This window comes from Rhinopithecus roxellana, chromosome 1 (genome assembly GCF_007565055.1).
Source record: "Rhinopithecus roxellana isolate Shanxi Qingling chromosome 1, ASM756505v1, whole genome shotgun sequence".
In the NCBI taxonomy this organism is placed as follows: domain Eukaryota; kingdom Metazoa; phylum Chordata; class Mammalia; order Primates; family Cercopithecidae; genus Rhinopithecus; species Rhinopithecus roxellana.
In genome coordinates this window covers 55,707,519-55,728,698 of record NC_044549.1, presented here as the reverse complement: position 1 = coordinate 55,728,698, position 21,180 = coordinate 55,707,519, and the positions used below count along the sequence as shown (strand labels likewise).

The following is a 21,180-nucleotide window of genomic DNA, read 5'->3' as shown; positions in this document are numbered from 1 at the left end:
ACTTAGGGCTGTTTCTCAAGCCTGTGACATGGCTGCAGCTGCTCAGCTGGCCTGGGGGTGCTTCTGCAGAGGGTGGCCCATAGGGCTGTTTCATAGGCCTGAGATGCAGACACAGGATTGCTTAGTTGGCCTGGGAGCATGCCTGCTAGAGGTGGCCCACAGGCCTGTTTCTTGAGGCTGGGATGTGGGTACACAACTGCTCAGCAGGCCTAGGGGTGTGTCTGCCAGGGGTGGCTTATGAGGCTGTTTCTCAGGTCTGAGATGCAGGTGTAAGGCTGCTCAGCCAGCTCAGGGGTGTGCTTACTGGGTGTGGCTTGCAGGGCTATTTTTCAGATCCAAGACTTGAGCTCTTTGCTGCTTGGCTGGCCTGGGGACACACCTGTGAGGGTAGCCTATGGGACTTCTCTCAAGCCCTTATTGGGAGCATAGGACCTTTGCGTAGGCCAGGGGCATGTCTGTGGTTGGTGGGAGTGCTGTGGGCTTGTAGCCAGGCCACTGGCCCCAGGGAATATTGGCTCCTTGTAGGCTCAGGGACCTCTTCTGCTGTGGTGGGCAAGGACTTAGCTGGCTCTCAAGGGCATGTTCACCCTGGGTGGGAATGGCAGACTGTTATTCTGGCTGGAAGTGTAGCAGCAGGCATTGGTTTCCCTGCTGTGCAGGACCAGAGTCACAGGCAATCCTGAGCCCAAGCTTTGTGCATCTGGGGTTGTGGCATTTAGCCATCTGTGGGTGCTTGGCATAATGAAGATGGAGCCCCAGTGTTGGAGAGGTACAGTGCCTACTGTACCCCAGAGGAGGGAGCATTCCAGAGGTGGCTCTAGTCTCAAGATGGTGTCTTGCTACAATAGCTTGGCTCACAAGGGGTGGGTTAGCACACGTTGTGTTCCCAATCTGGAGCAGTGTAGTTGCATGAATTTCTGGCAGCTTTCCAAACTGGGCTCAGGGTGTGTAAGGACTGTAGGCTTTTGCAGTGGTGGTAGGGGATGGTGAGGATCTTCTGCTTACTTTTCACTTACAATGGGAAGTCCCTCCTGTCTTTGGGCTGGTTTGGTGAGACGGTGCTGCAGAGGTCAGATGCCTTTACACTGCCTTCTTGGATTTCCAGTCACCACAGATGCATCTCCCCTCCCCTGTGGCATTCCGCTTTTCTTTCTTCAACACTTCAGTCAAATCTTAGCTATTTATTTTTTTACCTCTGTTCGTTCTTGAGGAGACAAGCACCAGGTGTTTCTAGTCAGCCATCTTGTTCTGCCAAGCTCTTTTTTTTTTTTTTTTTGGAGACAGGATCTTGTTCTGTCACCCAGGCCGGAGTGCAGTGGTATGATTATAGCTAACTGCAACTTTGAATTCCTGGGCTCAATCTTTTAACAACCAGCTATCCCAGGAACTAACAGAGTGAGAACTCACTCACCTTCCCCCTCCTGAAGGGCATTAGTCTCTTCATGAGAGATCCGCCCTCATGACCCAGACACCTCCCATTATGGCCCACCTCCAACATCGGGGATCAAATTTCAACATGATGTCTGGGAGTACAAACATTCAAACTACAGCACCTGCTATCACCACATCTGTTGAACATAGTATTATAAGTACTAGCTAGTACATACAGTAAGGTAAGAAACATACAGAATGGAAAGGAAAAGTTGAAATAATCATATATATTTGATATGATTTTATGTGAAAAAGTTCAATAGAATCTGTAGACAATACTGAGAATAACTAAGAGATTTCGATGGTTACAATGTCAGTATTGTATTGATTGATTGATAGATGCAAAGTCTTGCTCTGTTGCCCAGGCTGGAGTGGAGTGACACAGTCACAGCTTATTGTAGCCTTGGCCTTCCCATGTTCAAGCAGTGCTTTCACCTCAGCCTCCTGAGTAGCTGGGACTACAGGTGTGCACCACCATGCCTAGCTGATTTTTAATTATTTTTATAAAGTCAGGATTTCGCCATGTTGCCCAGGCTGGTCTCAAGCAGTCCTCCCACCTCAGCCTCCCAAAGTGCTGGGATTACAGGCATGAGCCACTGCACTTAGTCAAAACGTCAGTATTTTAAAAACACATTGTTTTTCTCTATGTTTACAAAGAAGAATTACAAAACGAATAAAACAATGCTATTTATAGTAGTATCAAAAGCTAAGGAATGAAATTAATAAAAAATACAAGACATTCATGTTGAAAACTACAAAAATATTGAAAAAATTAAAATCTAAACAAATGGAAAGATTTGCTATGTTTATGAATTGAAAGACTGTCATAAAGATGCCAGTTCTCCCCAAGTTAATCTAATGATTTAATGCAATCCTGATAAAAATCCAGCAGGCCTTTTTTGGTTATGGAAATTGAACAGCTAATTATGACATTCATATGAAAATGCAAAAGGTTACAAAGAACATGATAATCATGAAGATTATCTCAACTAGAGGACTTATGCTGCCAGATATCAAGATTTATTATAAATTAAGACTGTGATTTGGGGTGAAAGACAGACTACTGAAACAGAATAGAGGGGCCAGAAATAGACCCTGGAGCCACACCTGTGGGCTAACTCTGGCTCACTCATGTCTTTCCAAAAGTTGCTCTGCCAATCAGCAGGTTGTTACTAGAAACCAGCTCCAACCCAAGTGCCCTGGGAAGTTGTGCCATCACCAGCAGGCTCCATGTTCTTGTGGAAGCCATTCTGTTTCCCACAGATTCTGGATCTTAGCCTTGAAGGGAAAGGGGTTCTTTTAAGTTCTTAGTTTCTTGCTTGTCCACTCCGTGGACATATATCATCCACTGATGTATGAGAGAAGTGACCTTGTAGTGCAGTGGAGAAATGATGCCCTTTACAATAAGTGATGCTATGCCAATTGAAATTGAAAATGATGACCTATCCAATAAATGATACTGGACCAATACTGAAAGCAATGAATATTGATTCCTGCCTCAGAGAATATACTCCAAACTCAATTCCGAGTAGATGGTAGATCTGAATGTGAAATGTAAAAATAATTCACCTTGAAGAAAGCATAGGAAACTGTTCTTCTTGACATTGGTGTATACAAAGATTTTTTATAAAGATACAAAAAGCACTAACCATAAAGGAAAAGATGGGTAAGTTATACTTTATTAGAATGAAAATTTTCTTGTTCAGAAGATCATTAAGTAGAGGGAAAAGGAAGTCACAATGAGTTATTTTACAAAAGGCTTGTATTCAGAGCATATAAAGAATGGCTAGAAGTCAAAAATTAAAAGATAATCTAATAGAAGAGCAGGCAAAAGGCTTGAGTAGACTCCTGAAAAAACACATATCCTGGTGGCTCAAAAACATATGGAAGGGTGCTTAATCTCAGTCATCAGGGAAATGCATATTAAAACTATAGTGAGCTACTACCAGATGGCCACTTTATTGACTAAGAATTAAAACACTATACCAAGTGCTAGTGAGAATGTTGATCAGTTGTTACTCCCAGACATTACTGATGGTGGGGACAATGTTATTAGCACTTTGGAAAACTCCTTGGCACTATATACTAAAGCTGAATATACACATACCTTATAATTTAACAATTCTACTCATAAATATGAACCCAACAGCAAAATACCTATGAAATGTTAGTATCAGCTTTGTTCATAATAGCCTCAAACTGGAAAAAGTGAAAATGTTCATCAGCAGCAGAATGGGCAAATATGTGGTATATTAGTACAGCTGAATGTGATACGGAAAGGAAAATGAGTTAGTTATTGCTACATACAATACAATGACCCATCACAGACATGTTATTGAGAAAAGAAGCCAGATACGAGAATTAGTGTTACTATGATTTTGTATACAAAAAGGACAGAATCAGGCAAAACTGAATCAGGTGATATTTGTCAGATTAGTGGTTATTGACTGGGAGCAGTAACTTGTGCCTGTAATCTCAGCACTTTGGGAGGTCGAGGCAGGAGAATCACTTGAGGCCAGGAATTTGAGAACAACCTGGGTAACATAGCGAGATCTTGTCTCTACAAAAAATTTAAAAATTAGCATGATGGTATGTGCCTGTAGTGTTAGCTACTCAGGTGGGTAAGGTGGGAGGATTGCTTGAGCCCAGGAGTTTCAGGCTGCAGTGAGCTATGACTGTGCCATTACACTTTAGCATGGGTGACAGAGTGAGAACCTGTCTCAAAAAAACCTTTTTAAGGGTGTGTGCATTGTGTTGATGACTGGAGGAGGTACAGGTGGCTTTTAGGATACTGCTATTGTTTTATTTATCTAAGTGGTGGGCAGACAGGTATGTATACTCTTTAAAAATTTATTTACATTGGGGGGGGGTGCAGTGGCTCACGCCTCTAATCCTAGCACTTTGGGAGGCCGAGGTGGGTGGATCACTTGAGGTCAGGACTTTGAGACCAGCCTGGCCAACATGGTGAAACCCAGTCTCTACTAAAAACACAAAAATTAGCAGGGTGTTGTGGTGGGCACCTGTAATCCTAGCTAGTTGGGGGGCTGGGGCAGGAGAATCACTTAAAACCTGGGTTGCAGTGAGCCGGTATTGCACCACTGCACTCCAGACTGGGCAACAGAGCAAGACTCTGTCTCTAAAAACTGTTTTTTTTTTATTTAGTTGTACACTAATGATTTTCACACTTATGGGTGTTACATATTAATAAAACGTTTATTTTAAAAAGTGAAACAACTTTGTCAAAAAGTTGATAAAAGCATAAAACTAAACAATATGGAAAAATCTGAAAAATATATTAAACAAAAGAACACAAATAAAAGTTTACATTATGTATTGATTCCATTTATATGAAGTTCAAGAATAAGCAACACTACAAATCTATGGTGATAGAAACCAGAACAGTAGTTGCTTCTTGGAAAGGGTTGCCTGGAAAGAAGTATGAGGAAACTTTCAGGGTGATTAAAAAGTTCTGTATCTGGATGAAATGTGGGTTATTGACATTTGTCAAAGCTCATTGTACTGTATGTTCATGATCTGTATTTTTTACTATATGTAAATTATGCATCAATGAACTGGATTAAAGGTTTAAAAATAAAAAATCAAGTCACAGATAAAAACATTTTTGCAGTGATACAACAAAAATAAGCAATCAGAATATAAAAGATCTCTTATAAACCAATAAGAATAAATAATAGGTGAGTACCAGGTATAGTGGCTCATGCTTGTAATCCTCAGTGGAGGCTGAGGTGGGAGGATCATTTGAGGCCAGGAGTTCAAGACCAGCCTAATCAACAAGTGAAAGACCCTGTCTCTAGGAAAAAAGAGAAGAGAGAAAAGAAAAAATTAGGTGGGTGTGGTGGTGCATGCCTGTAGTTCTGGCTACTCAGGAGGCAGCCTGTGTGACAGAATGAGATCCTGTTAGGAAGGAAAGAAGGAAGGGAAGGAGGGAGCGAGAGAAGAAGAGAAAAAAAAGAAAGAAAAAGAGTCATTCATAGAATAGCAAGTTAAAATCAGAATGATGAATGGTTTTATACATATCAGTTTGAGAAAACTGAAATGTCTCACATATTCAGATATTGGCACAGATATGTTACCATTGGAATGCTTATATGCTGGTTGTATCTTGTGAAGTTAGATGTGCATATCCTATGACCTAGCCATTTAATTCTTAAGTACATACCTTAGATAAATGTTTTTCAAGCTATCTTTATCAAATCATTAGGGGATTATTACGGTTATATTTAGTGGCTCACTTTTCTGTATGAATAAAAAAGAATAGAATAATAAATATCTAAATATATTGCTATAACAATTATCCAATCAAGAGAGAGAAATCACATTAATTTGAATAGAGAATATTTAATATAAATAATTGTTAACTAGTAAAAAGTAGTTAACTGCTAAAAGGGCTAAAGGAAGACTCAAAGGAATAGCAAATGCAGAAATCAGCTACTGCCTGTAGGGCTGAGAGGGAGTGGACAAGCAAGAAACTAAGAACTTAACCCGTATCCCTTCTAGCCTAAGATTCAGAATTTATGGGAAAGAGCATGGATTCCATAGGAATGTGCGGCCTGCTGGTGGCGGTGAAACTTGCCAGAGGGCATGCGTTGGAGCTGGTCTGTAGGAGCAACCTGGGTGGTAGAGAAACTTGTGGGAAGGCATGAACGAGCCAGAGCAGATTCATAGGTGTGGCTCTGCAGGTGGTAGAGAAACTTGCCAGAGAATAAGGGCCATAGCTAGTGTGTGCAGGTGGCTAAGATAAGCACTACTGGGTCTCCAGTGTTACAAGTCCCCTGGGTAGAGTGCTTACAATAAGACAGTAGCACACCAAATCCCTTCAGCATGCTCTCTTAAAGCCCAACTCCCTGTGAGCTGGCAAAAGAAAAATGTTCATAGGGTTGTATTAGTCTCTTTTCAAGAGAAGGATTTTGTGTGTGTGTGTGTGCTCTGGAATATTTGTTTCTATGGAAAACCCAGACCAATACATCTATATATAAATAAAAGATATTACGGAGGCTGAGAAGTCCCAAGATGGGCAGTCAGCAGGCTATAGACCCAGGAGAGCTTACGGTGTAAGTTCTAATCCAAGCCCAAAGGGCAGAAGACCAGTGTTCCAGCTCAGAGAGAATGGCAGGTGGAGCAAATTCTCTCTTACTCTGCCTTTTTGTTCTATTCAGGCTTTCAGAAGATCGGATGTGGGCCACCCACATTGGGGAGGGCCATCTGCTTTATTCAGTCTATTGATTCCAGTGTTAATCTCATCCAGAAACACCCTCACAGGGGCATCCAGAATAGTGTTTAATCAAATATCTGGGCATCCTGTGGCCCCAGTCAAGTTGACACATAATGGTAACCATCACAGGCTCCAACTCCGGTATTACTAACCAGGGCAAAGAAGGGTGACTTTAGTGCTGAGGGGCAATAAATTGGTAACTGGCACAATTGCATGTAGCATCATTAAGTTTTTTTTCTTCATGAGATTCACTTCAATTTTATGTGAATGGGGTTATGATCTAAAACATATTTCTAAGTCTGGGCCATGGTAAAAAAAAAAAATACACAAAAGCGGATCTGGAGAAACTTCTACACATGTACACATGAAGACATCCACAGAATTGTTTGTAATAGCAAAAGATTGGTCTTAAATGTCTACCAACAAGACAAAGTTGGAGAAATACAGATGCTTCTTGACTTACAGTGGAGTTATGTCCTGGTAAACCCATCGTAAATTGAAAATAAAATATTAAGTAAAAAGTGCATTTAACTGATACAGATCACACCTGTAATCCTAGCACTTTGGCACACTGAGGCGAGAGAGGATCACTTGAGGCCAGGAGTTTGAAACCAGCCTGGGCAACATAGTGAGACCCTGTTTCTACAAAAAATAAACAAGAATTAGGTGTGGTGGAGCATGTCTGCAGTCCCAGCTACTCAAGAGGCTGAGATGGGAGGATTGCTTGAACTCAGAAGTTTGAGGCTGCAGTGAGCTGTGATCGTCACTGCCTCCAAGCCTGGGTGACAGAGTGAGACCTTGTCTTAAAAAGAAAGAACAAAAAAAAAAAAAAAGAAAAAAGAAAGAAAATGCATTTAATACCTCAATAAATATATTTTAAAGCTGAAAAATCATTTCAGTTGAACCACCTTAAGTTCCGATGCTTCTTGACTTATGATGGGGTTATGTCTTGATAAACCCATCATGAAGTTGAAAAATTTTAAGTAAAACCACCTTAAGTCAGGGACCATCTGTGTATCATGGGATATATTTTACAATGAAATAGTATTCAAAATGAAATGAATGAACTGTAGCTCACATATTAATATAAACAGACCTCATAAACATAACAACATCAATCAAAAACTAAGTGTGCAGAATACTCACTATATGAAGCTATTTTTATGAAGTGTAAAAGCATGCGAAAGAATACTGTGTGTATGCATGGAGGTTATGCTGTGTAATGAAAGTAGAAATAAACAATGTGTAAGAATAATAAATACCAAGTGCAATGTATCTGGGTAGGGGGTACAAAATGTATGGGCACTGTTTCTTTTCTTAGTTGTGGAGTGAGTACATGGCCTTATTATAATACTAATATTTCATACCCTTTCTTTCTCAAATACTTCATGATAGATTTTAAAATAAAACTTTCTGTTTTGGAATAATTTTAGACTTTTAGAAGAGTTACAAGATAGTATATGGTTCCTGAATATCGTTGTTCATTCAGCTTGCCTTAAATGTTTCCATAACCATGATATAGATAGTACATAGTTCCTGAATATCCTTGTTCATTCAGCTTCCCTTAAATGTTATATTTTTCCATAACCATGATAAAATTATTAAAAGGAAGAAATTAATATTTGTAAGTTATTATTATTGGGACAGGGTGTAGCCCTGTCACCCAGGCTGGAGTTCAGTGGAGCAATCTCAGCTCACTTCATCCTTTGCCTCCCAGGCTCAAGCCATACTTCCATCTCAGACTCCTGAGTAGCTGGGACTACAGGCACATGCCACCATGCCAGACTAATTTTTTTTTTTTTGGTAGAGACTGGGTTTCATCATGTTGTCCAGGTTTGTACTGAGCTCCTGGTGTCAAGTGATCTCCCTGCCTTGGCCTCCTAAAGCGTTGAGATTTACAGGCATAAGCCACCACACCTGGCCTGGTAGAATATTAAGAACTTAACCATAGACTTTGTTTGAATTTGCTCACTGCTGTTTCTTTTCTGTTCTGTAATCCAGTCCAGGATGATAGATTTTTGAAGAGGCATTAAAACTGGATATAAAATGCCTTTTCTCTTGCAGTTTTATTTATCTTAAAGAATTATATTTCAAAAGTCAATTTTTAAAAAAATTTTTTGTTTCTTCTGGAATATACTTTCATATTTTAAAATAACATGCTTATATTTCTATTTCTTACTTTTCTTCATTTTTATTTTATTTTATTTTATTTTTTGAGTTGGAGTCTTGTGTTGTCACCAGGCTGGAGTGCAGTGGCACAATCTTGGCTCACTGCAACCTCTGCCTCCTGGGTTCAAGCAATTCTCCTGCCTCAGCCGCCTGAGTAGCTGGGACTACAGGTGTGTACCACCATGCCCAGCTGATTTTTGTATTTTTAGTGGAGACGGGGTTTCACCACTTTGGCCAGGATGGTCTCCATCTCTTGACCTTGTGATCTGCCGGCCTTGGCCTCACAAAGTGCTGGGATTACAGATGTGAGCCACTGTGCCCGGCCTCATTTTATTTTTATATATTCACTCTGCAGTATAAATCAGGACTTCTCTCTATTATTATTTCCTATTCCAAACATACTTCTCCTTTCAATCTTCCAATATATTTACCTTTTTTGGTTAATTTAGTATTTGGCTTATGATTAATTCATAACTTAGCTATATAGCATCTTATGGTTATATCTTGTATTACTTTTTGTTTTCTTTGGAATTAATATTTAACTTATTTTTTCATTTACCGAGTTTTTCATGTACGTATCAATTTCTCCCCAAATTCTTTGCTGGAAATGAAACTGTTAGACCATTCAGATGTTTTGGATTTTGTTTTTTGTACCTCACTTCATAATCATGAAATTGACCTTTGTCTCTTTTCATGTTGGACCCCCTCTATTTCCTAGGTCCTATTCTAAACCTTTTCTTGGTCAGTTTTCTAATTTTTGTCCTCTGGGAAATCCCCTGGGAGTTTCCTAAGAAAAAAATGTCATGGAAGGCATTTTTTTTTTTTTTTTTTGAGTGTTTGAATGCCTGAAAGATCTTTATTTTGCTCTCATGTTTTATTGATAATTTCAGTGGGTGTGGCCTCCTAGGTTGGGAATTATTTATCCTAAATTTCAAGGCATTGCTTCATTTGCGTTGCGTTATTAAGATGGCATTCTGATTTTTGATCCTTTTATTACCTGAAAGCTTTTTAGACTGTTTTTATTTGCAGGATTCTGACACTTTACTGTGATATACTTTTGGGTATGTCAAAAGACAAAATTACAACAGATTTACTTACAGATCTCGTTGGCCTTTATTTGTGAGTCATGAGTTGGGGTAGACTTCATTCTACAGAATAGAGTGAGAGCTCCCACTAGGCAGTAGCAGAATGTGCATTTTGTAAGGTCGGAACAGAGAAATGGAAAAATAGAAAAAACGCTTGACTGGTTAATGTTAGCTTACTTTTTTGTAAGGGTTAAAGCAGAGAGGACTTTATTAAACACTGACTCAGGTAGCCTGGAATCTCTTGTGTTCAGCAAAAACCGGTCTTTTTTTTAGATCTGTCTGCTTCATTCAAGTTTCAGTTTGATTATGTGGCACTTAACGTGAGTAACTTCATTTTGATTTGGTTGATCTGTTGCACCTCCTAGTACAGGAGCTCAGTCCAAAACAATTGCCTTTCATAATTTTGTCTTAACAGGTATGTATTATTTTTCCCCTTATTATTTTTTTGTGCTGAGTACTCAGTCTGGAAGCTAATGTTTTTCCATTCTCAGTTTTTTTTTTCATTGTTTTTAGGATTATTTTCTCCCTTAATGTTTTTTTCTGTTCTTGTAACTCTTTTTTTTTTTTTTTTTTTTTTTTGAGACAATCTTGCTGTCACCCAGGCTGGAGTGCAATGGTGTGATCTCGGCTCACTGCCACCTCTGCCTTCTAGGTTCAAGTGATTCTCCTGCCTCAGCCTCCCAAGTAGCTAGGATTACAGGTGCCTGCCAGCATGCCTACCTAATTTTTGTGTTTTTAGTAGAGATGGGGTTTCCACCATGTTGTCCAGTCTGGTCTCGAACTCCTGACCTCCGGTGATCTGCCCGCTTGGCCTCCCAGAGTGCTGGGATTACAGGTGTGAGCCACCATGCCCGGCCTCTTGTAACTTCTGTCACTTGAATGGCGCCCCTCCTATCTAGGCTGAGTCTGTAATTGTTATTTTTTCCTAATCTTTTCTTTGTTTTTATCTTTTTATTCTTTGTTCTGGTATATATAGGTAATATCTTCCAAGCCTTCTATTGGATTTTTGTTTCTTTCTTATATTTTCATTTCTTTTCTTTCTTCTTTATTTCTTTGAGATGGGATCTCACCCGTCACGCAGGCTGGAGTGCAATGGCATGATCACAGCTCACTGCAGCTGTTACAGGAAAGGGGTCCCAATCCAGACCCCAAGAGAGGATTCTTGGTGAATTCTTTCTTCTAAATTTAAATTTAGAATTCTTGCTTTCTAAAGTGAAAGCAAGTTTATTAGGAAAGTAAAGGAATAAAAGAATGGCTACTCCATAGACTGAGCAGCCCAGAGAGCTGCTGGCATTTTTATGGTTATTTCTTGATGATATGCCAAACAAGGGGTGGATTATTCATGCCTCCTCTTTTTAGACCATATAGGGTAACTTCCTGACATTGCCATGGCGTTTGTAAACTGTCATGGCACTAATGAGAGTGTAGCAGTGAGGACAACCAAAAGTCACTCTTGTGACCTGTATTTTGTACCAACCTCCTGTCTCATCCTGTGACTTAGAATGCCTTAACTGTCTGGGAATGTAGCTCAGTAGGTTTCAGCCTTATTTTACCCAGCTCCTATTTAAGATGGAGTTGTTCTGGTTCACATGCCTCTGACACAGTCTCAACCTCCCAGGCTCAAGCCATTTGCCCACCTCAGCCTCCTAAGTAGCTGGGACAGCAGGCATGAGCCACCATGCCAGCTAATTGTTTTTTGTGTGTGTGTGTGTGTGTGTGTGTGTGTGTGTGTGTGTGTGTGTGTAGACAGTGTTCCCCCTGTGTTGCACAGGCTAGTCCTGAACTCCTGGGTTCAAGTGATCCTCCCACTGTGGCTTCCTAAAGTGCTGGGATTATAGGCGTGAGCCATTGTGCCTGGCCATATTTTCATTTTCTAAGAGCATTTTCTCACTATCTAAATGTTATAACTTCTTGTTCTTGCTTTATGGATGTAAGTCTACTTTTTCTCTTTGGGGCTATTTTTTTTTTTTCCCACTTGCTGGATTCTTTCTCCTCTGAGTCTCCTTTTTCTCTCTTCCTCAAATCTTTCTGTTTTGACTTTTGTGCTTTGTGCTAAAGGCTTTGTTTAAATGGCTGCTGAGCGTTAGTTTTGCAAGTTTGAGGCTGAGAAGAGGGCTTTATACTAGTACTTGATTAGCTACCTTGACATTTTCATTTCATTTAAAGTTTTTGCCTCACTCCCAGCCCAACTGCTACTATCTTTGTCTTTTTCTCTGTATCTAGTTATCTTGACTAATCCTTCAGTATTACGCATGGAGGTAGAAGCCTCTGCCATTGTCCTGGCTGCCCAGTAGGAATAGGGGTTGGAATCTGTTTTCAGATTGGTGCCCATCCCTGATACTCAGCAAAACCTAGGTCCCTGAACCTTGAGCCTGACTTGTCCAAATTCTCTAGGGGTGATTATTCTCTTTTCAGATTGGTGGTGGACACATGTCTAGCCCTACTTGGTGGGCAGAATAGAGGAAGAACCATAGAGTTCTGATTGTTTTTCTTGAACAGTGTCAACTAGTTCTTTTGTTATCAGACCCATGCCATACCCAAGCCTCCTGAATTGTCTGATGCCTTGAATTCCTAATATTTTCTGGGGTTTTATAATGGGAATTGACTCTTGTTGACTTCTCTGCAGGTGGGCTTAGATTTCAGTATTTGTCTTTTGGGTCTTACGTTTCCAAATGTTTTAAGTGCTTCTTGTTTGCTGTCATCTAAATTATTTTGTCCTAGGCAGATGCCTGATACCTACTGCATGTAAACCCTTGCTGGGCTGGCTCTGGTGATACATAATGTTATAGTTCCTCTGTCTGCCTACAAGGAGTGCATGTCGGCTTGGGGTGACAGATATATGAAGACATATTTATATTTGAACATGTTAGGTAGAGGTCAAGTGCAGTGTATTATGGTTACTACACAGAGGGTCTGAGCTGTTGGCTTCACTGGGACAGGAAGGGAGAGGGGAGAAGAGCAGGGAAGATTTTAGAAATTATTTGGTATTGAACTGCCTTGAAAGAAAAGTTTACCATGTCTTAGAGGTTGATGGTGTTTAAAGTAGTTAGAAATTGCTTATGGTGGCAGTCAGGTGCCCTCAGACCATGGCATGATGTTTGTTGGTTATTTAATGTCATTTTCCCTGTCCTAATTAGTGTTAGAATCTCTTTGTTTCAAGAGCCTATTCAAGTAGGTACCTTGTCTTCATTAGATCACCTCTAAGCCAGGATTCTTCTTAATAGGCACTTCCTGGGCTCATTCTCTAGCTTAAGTATTGCTAGCTTAAACATTCTCTAGCTTAAATATTGATATATTATTATTATTTTTAAATAAATGCTTTGTGCTGGAAGACTGGTACCAATGATCCAAACTGCATCAGTTTGTTGGTTTGTTCTCTAGATAGCTCCCTGAGGCCATCTTTTTCATGTCCTAGCATAATCTAGACTTGAGTTTTGTATCATGCTTTGACTTTGACACTTGCATGTACTTCTGCTATAGATTTTTTGCTTGATTCCAGCTTGCAGTTTACCTGGAGCATTTCTGCCTTCTACCTCTTCTTTCTTGTTCTCTTAGTGTGATTTGACTTAGCTGCCCATTCCTGTGCTGCCTGTAGCAGTAACATTGATGTTGGCTCTTCTGTAAGAACATTTCTGCCATCAAGCTGGAGAGTATAAATCTGATTTTTTTCTGAATCATAGATAGTTTCACACATACTTGATAGCAGATTTCTCTTTTAAAGTGTATCGAACACATTATTCCTTAGATTAGCCAAAGTTTTAAGAAAAACAGAATCTAGGTGTGGCATGGTGGCTCACGCCTGTAATCCCAAAGAAGCCAGTCAAAGCTCACCAGAACCAGATGGTGACAAAAGCGATCTCTAGTTGTCCTCATTTCTCATTATACACTAATTATAATGCATTAACATGTTAAACAACACTCCCACCAGTGCCATGACAGTTTATAAAGGCCATGGTGGGCCGGGCACAGTGGCTCATGCCTGTAATCCCAGCACTTTGGGAAGCCAGGGCAGGTGGATCACTTGAGGTCAGGAGTTTTGAGACCAGCCTGGCCAACATGGCGAAACCCCGTCTCTACTAAAAATACAAAAATTAGCCAGGCATGGTGGCGCACACCTATAATCCCAGTTACTCAGGAGGCTGAGGCAGGAGAATTGCTTGCGCCTGGGAGGTGGAGATTGTGGTGACCTGAGATCTCACCACTGCACTCCAACTTGGGTGACAGAGCGAGACTCCATCTCAAAATAAAAAACAACAACAACAAAAAATGCCGTGGCAACATCTAGAAGTTACAGTATATGTCTGAAAGGGGGAGAAAGCCTCAGTTCAAGAACTCCCCACCCCTTTCCCAAAAAACTCATGAATAATCCATTCCTTGTTTAGCATATAATCAAGAAATAACCATAAGTATACTTAGGCAGCCCATGCCGCTGCTCTGTCTATACAGTAACCATTCTTTTATTCCTTTATTTTTTTTAATAAACTTGCTTTCACTTTACTCTGTTGGCTCACTCTTAAATTCCTTCCTGTGTGAAGCCAAGAACGCACATGGCCTCCCAGCTAAACCCCAGTTTTGGGGTTCGCCCTGTGACAAGTAGGAGCGATCACCTCTCATTTTTTATCAGTGGGATCTTTGTGACCTGTACGTTGTGAAATCAGTCCTGCCAAATTCCTGTCTCACGCTTATTTATATAAATGAGAACATGTGTATTTGGTTTTCTGTTCCTGTGTTAATTTGTTTAGGATAATAGCCTCCAGCTGCATCCATGTTGCTACAAAGGATATGTTTTCATTATTATTATTTTTATTATTATTATACTTGAAGTTCTAGGGTACATGTGCATAATGTGCAGGTTTGTTACATATGTATACTTGTGCCATGTTGGTGTGCTGCACCCATCAACTCGTCAGTACCCATCAACTCGTCCTTTACATCAGGTATAACTCCCAATGCAATCCCTCCCCCCTCCCCATAATAGGCCCTGGTGTGTGATGTTCCCCTTCCCGAGTCCAAGTGATCTCATTGTTCAGTTCCCACCTATGAGTGAGAACATGCGGTGTTTGGTTTTCTGTTCTTGTGATAGTTTGCTGAGAATGATGGTTTCCAGCTGCATCCATGTCCCTACAAGGGCACAAACTTATCCTTTTTTATGTTTGCATAGTATTCCATGGTGTATCTGTGCCACATTTGCTTAATCTAGTCTGTCACTGATGGACATTTGGGTTGATTCCAAGTCTTTGCTATTGTGAATAGTGCTGCAATGAACATACATGTGCATATGTCTTTATAGCAGCATGATTTATAATCCTTTGGGTATATACCCAGTAATGGGATGGCTGGGTCATATGGTACTTGTAGTTCTAGATCCTTGAGGAATCGCCATACTGTTTTCCATAATGGTTGAACTAGTTTACAGTCCCACCAACAGTGTAAAAGTGTTCTTATTTCTCCACATCCTCTCCAGCACCTGTTGTTTCCTGACTTTTTAATGATTACCATTCTAACTGGTGTGAGGTGGTATCTCATTGTGGTTTTGATTTGCATTTCTTTGATGGCCAGTGTCATCACTGAGCATTTTTTCATGTGTCTGTTGGCTGTATGAATGTCTTCTTTTGAGAAATGTCTGTTCATATCCTTTGCCCACTTTTTGATGGGGTTGTTTGTTTTTTTCTTGTAAATTTGTTTGAGTTCTTTGTAGGTTCTGGATATTAGCCCTTTGTCAGATGAGTAGATTGCAAAAATTTTCTCCCATTCTGTAGGTTGTCTGTTCACTCTGATGGTAGTTTCTTTTGCTGTGCAGAAGCTCTTTAGTTGAATTAGATCCCATTTGTCAATTTTGGCTTTTATTGGAGTTCATTATTTTTTATGGCTGCATAGTATTCCATGGTATATATGTTTCACATTTTCTTTATCCAGTCCACCAGTGATGGGAACCCAGGTTGATTCCATGTCTTTGCTATTGTGAATAGTGCAGTGATAAACATGCGAGTACATGTATCTTTTTGGTAGAATGATTTGTTTTCTTTGGAAATGTACTCAGTAATGGGATTGCTGGGTCACATGGTAGCCTTAAGTTCTTTGAGAAATCACCAGACTGCTGCCCACAGGGGCAGAACCAATTTACATTCCCATCAAAAAGTATATAAATGTTCCCCTTTCTCCACAGTCTTGCTGGCATTTTTTTTTTTAAAACTTTTAATAATAGCCATTCTGACTGGTGTGAGATGCTATCTCATTGTGGTTTTGGTGATGATAAGCATTTTTTCATGTTTGTTGGCTGCTTGTATGTTGTCTTTTGAGAAGTGTCTGTTCATGTCCTTTGGCCATTTTTTAATGGGTTGTTTTTTGTTTATTGATTTAAGTTCCTTGTAGACTCTGGATATTAGTCCTTTGTCAGATGCATAGTTTGCAAATATTTTTTCCCATTCTGTATGTTGTCTGTTTATTTTGCTGACAGTTTTCATTATGTTTTTTTTGTTTGTTTGTTTGTTTTTTTTTTGCTGTGCAGAAGAAGCTCTTTAATTAGGTCCCACTTGTCAATTGTTTTTGTTGCAGTTGCTAAGGAGACTTAGCCACAGTTTGTTTTTGCCAAGGCCAATGCCGAGAAGGTATTTCCTAGGTTTTCTTCTAGGATTTTTATAGTTTGAAGTCTTACATTTAAATCTGTAATATGTCTTGAGTAAGTTTTTATGTATGGTGAAAGTTAAGCATCCAGTTTCATTCTTCTGCATATTGCTAATAGCCATTCCAACACCATTTATTGCATAGGGAGTCCTTTCCCCATTGCTTTTGTCAGCCTTGATGAAGATCAGACAGTTGTAGCTGAGCCTTATTTCTCAGTTTTACAGCTTTATTTCTGAGTTTTCTATTCTGTTCCATTGGTCTTTGTGTCTGTTTTTGTACCAGTACCATGCTCTTTTGATTACTGTAGCCTTATAGTATGAAGTCAGATAATGAAGTGCTTCTGGCTTTGTTCTTTTTGCTTAGGATTGCTTTGGCTATTTGGGCTCTTTTTATTCCACATGAATTTTAGAATTATTTTTTAAATTCTATGAACAATGACGATAGTTTGATAGGAATAGTGTTGAATCTGTAGATTGCTGTGGGCAGTATGGCCATTTTAACAATATTGATTCTTTCAGTTCCTGAGCATGGAATGTTTTTGCATTTATTTGTGTCATCTCTGATTTCTTGCAGCCGTATTTTGTAGTTCTCCTTGTAGAGATCTTTTACCTCATTGGTTAGCTATATTCCTAGGTATTTTATTTTATTTTATTTTATTTTATTTTATTTTTTATGGCTGTTGTAAGTGGGATTGTGTTCTTGATTTGACTCAGTCTGGATGTTATTGGTGTGTAGAAATGCTGTTGATTTTTGTACGTTAATTTTGTATCCTGAAACTTTGCTAAAGTTGTTTATCACTTCCTAGAGCCTTTTGGCAGAGTCTAGGATTTTCTAGGTATAGAATTACATTGTCAGAATGATATTGATAAATTATACAATAAAGATATAAGGGTATTTCTAGCTCGGATACTTTTTTTTTTTTAGAGTCAGGGTTTTGCTCTGTCACCCAGCCTAGAGGGCAGTGGTTCAATCATAGATCACTGCAGCCTGAAACTTCTGGGCTCAAATGATCCTCCCATTTCAGTCTCCTGAATAACTAGGACTACAGGCATGTGCCACCATGCCCAGCTAATTTTAAAATTTTTTTGGTAGAGTCTTGCTGTGTTGCCCAGGCTGGTACCATACTCCTGGGCTCAAGCAATCCCCCCTGCCTTGGCCTCCTAAAATGCTGGGATTACAGGCGTGGGCCACTGTGCCTGGCCTTAGGTACCATTTTTATTAGTCTCTACTGTACTTTGGTGGATAAATATATTCCTGCCACTTACTAATGACACTTAACATTTCAAATTTTAATGAGATTATATGGAGAATTAACATTTTCATCTTTTTGATAAGAAAAAAGGCTTCTTGTAGTTATAAAGACCTCATTTCTGTTAGCTCTAGAAACTGATTTATGTTTGAATATTGTCACAGAATTTGAAATCAGCATACTTAGCATACATTTGTAAAATATAGTTCTAAATACTTAACACTATTACTTTTAAATGTGTTTGACAGATTTTTCATTATACTTGCAACTTAAGTTAATTTTTAAAAATAAATTGGAATTTTATAATAGTTATCATTTGCTCATTAACCACCATGTCCTAGGCACCAGTAGTAGGTATTATACATTCATTATTTAATCTAGGCACCACTAGTAGGTATTATACATTCATTATTTTAACTAATCTCACAGTAGTCTTGTGAGACATTACTACCTCCATTTTTTTAGTTGAGAAAACTAAAAGTGGCTGAGTAGAACATAGGTTATATGTGACAGAAGGTATATTTGGATTCTCTTGATCTGCCTTGAGTATTAAGCTGTTTGGAACTCACTGAGTGACTTAAGTTTAGAAAGATCACTGATAGTCTAGAGCAGTATTTTTTGAGAGCCATTTACAAAGTCTGTTGGGTTGTATGGGGCTTGCTCTTTACCCTACTAGGCTACTTTAAAAAGTGGATAAATGAATACAACGTATTTATGCGGTTTTCTATGTTTGAACACATGAGCAATAGAGGTAACTTTGAACTATAGTTCTCTGGTCAGCTGGAAAGCTTTTCATTCATGGGGAATTATATAAGAGTTTGCTAAGTTAGTAATAGACTGTGGGCTATTGGAAAAAGAAGCCTCAGGGTTTGAAGGTTTATATTAATATGTTTTGCATACTCCTGGGTCTTGAAGATAGCCTGTGGTAGGCAGAGGAGGGTTGTAATTTGTTTTGTGATTTTGTGTACATATTTGAAACCAAATTTTTTAGGGGGTCAAAATGATGTAGATAACCTCAGTCTTTCATGGCCTTTGATGAATGGCTCACAGGCAACTCAGACTGATATGTATCTTTTCCTTGTGCTCCCAAGTCTTGCCTGTTCACTGCCATTTCCTAGTGTACCTTTTTCTAGATATATTATTGGCTTTGTAGAGAGGATAATGGACCAGGGTGTATTTCTAGCTCTGTTTTGGATGATTTATGACAGTTAGCATGACTTTCTGATGCCTCAAGTTATCCTCTGCAACATAGCTATTTTTCCATGTAAATTTTAGGTGGATAAATGAACTAATAACCTTTGAGCTATGACTAGGAAGATTATATCTGTGCCATGGTTGGTGTTCATTCCAATTTTTCTCTTATGTTTGTTTCAGTGCTAGTGTTAGGACTCAAAAAAGAACATGTATCTTTGTATTAATCTTTAATCCTCCTTGTAATTTTGTTTAATATTAAATATCATAAATTAGCAAACAGTTTAAAAGCAAATGTTATAGCATGTACATCTAGAGGAATGTTGTACCTGTAACAGGCACTTGGGCAGATTATATAATTCTTTTAATAATAATGGGCTTTTATAAAAAATATTTGGAATTTCCCTCAGAGTAAGTTTACAAACTGTCAAAGGATAAAAATTTGCTACCAAGTTGAAAATAGTATTTGGAAGCTTTGGGGTTACAGTGGAGTATTGAATATCTGCATTTAACTTTGCTTCTCTCTGAAACACTACAAAAAAGAAGATACAGAGATTATAAAATGTCATATACCCATAAGGACAAGGAAATTGGCAAGGCATTGAAAGAGTAGGAACTGTCACTTAGTAGAGCTGAGACAGCCGAATCTCAAGGTGGTAGCAGGAATAGCTGAGAACTAACCTTGTTTACACAGCATATCCTCAAAAAGCATAGTAAATTTTAGCACCAGATACCTTTGGAACTGAGGATGAATATATTTTTAAGTGGTTCTCCTTTACTTCATCTCATTTGATGGCCACTCTTATCTCATCCTGGTAGAAGTTTTGAGGTTTATTTTTGATGGAGGGTTAAAATAGAGCATCCTTGGATTGGGAGATTTCATGCACAGTTGAGGAGAAGCGTTCCATATTAAAACTGGGTCGGGGGTGGTTAAGTGACAGTATGCCTACTGAATATTGAAGACTGACAGCCTTCATCCTGTACTCGGCTCTCAAAATCCTGGCAGCGAGTCCTTTCCCCTTTCAAGCAGGAGACTAGAAGACTTTTGTGTGGGCAATCCATGATAAGGGGAAGGCCCTGGACTCTGCAAAATATATTTTTTCTTTGTCAGCTGAATCTATGTTAGTTACTGCCAATAAAGGAGTGCAGGAGGGAGGTTGTTAGGAAGAAGGGATGTGGTTCTTCATGTTTTTTTTTTTTTTTTAATCACAGTGGCAGACTGCTCTGCAAGTAGTTGAGGCCCACAGTATTTCCCATGGCAAGCAGTGGTCTTTGTTCTGATGCATGACCTTCAGCAACATCCTTTCTCACTGAGTAGTCAGTGGATAGCATATTTCTGCAGTAGTCGAACATTTCCTCACAGATCTGTATCTTAGCCTTTTGGGGCCCCTTTTGTAAGCTGGTAAGCCTTTTTTTTTCCTTGTTTACTTTTCCCTCAGCCTTAAATGTGGCAGCTGCTTTCTGTAGTTGCTACCTCTCTTATATATTAGAGCTCTCTTCCATTTTCAGTTGTTTACCATCTTTTACCTATTTAATATTTCTTTATAGTAAATTTTTCCTGTTTGAATGATTGGTATGTTTTCTGTCTCCTGACTTTTCCTACTTGATACTATTGAAGTCTGGGTCTCCACAACAAATGATACAGTGAGATCTCTGTGCAGTGAACCATAAGGTCAGCAAGCTTCACTCAACTATTTGGAGCTTCCAGTTAACTTTTTATTTCCTTTGCCTTAAATATGAACTGGCAACCAAGGATACAGGGTATTTGAGGATGCATCTAACATGAAAGATGGCCGTATTTAACTATCTCCCATTCTGTCCCCCAAAATGAAAAATCACTTTGTAGGAAACAGACTGCACAGGGTGAAGAAAGATTACCATTAATATCCTCTGAGAGACAAAGGAAGATATTGCATCTATGAAACAGGAGCAAGTGAGATCTCTGGGGTCTCTTTTGTAAGGGCATTAATCCCTTTTATAAGGGCCTTGTTCTCATGATCCAATCACCTTTTCAAAGGCTTGACGTCTGGATACGCTTATATTGGGGATTAGGTTTCAACATATAAATTTGCTGGAGGAACACAAAACATTCTGTCTGTAGCATGTATAAATATTAGAATGGTGCAAAAGTAATTGTGGTTTTGCCATTGAAAGTAACAGCAAAACCCCTAGTTACTTTTGCACCAACCTATAGCTTA

The 21,180-nt window shown here is 39.2% G+C and overlaps 1 protein-coding gene and 1 pseudogene across 7 annotated transcripts in view; one reads left to right on the top strand and one right to left on the bottom strand.

Moving 5' to 3' along the window:
- Nucleotides 1-12,250, bottom strand: part of LOC104667928 — a 31,730-nt pseudogene extending 19,480 nt beyond the window's left edge.
- DOCK3 (dedicator of cytokinesis 3) overlaps nt 1-21,180 on the top strand; it is a 666,839-nt gene that overhangs the window by 92,974 nt on the left and 552,685 nt on the right. The gene's annotated exons all lie outside the window — the stretch shown is intronic.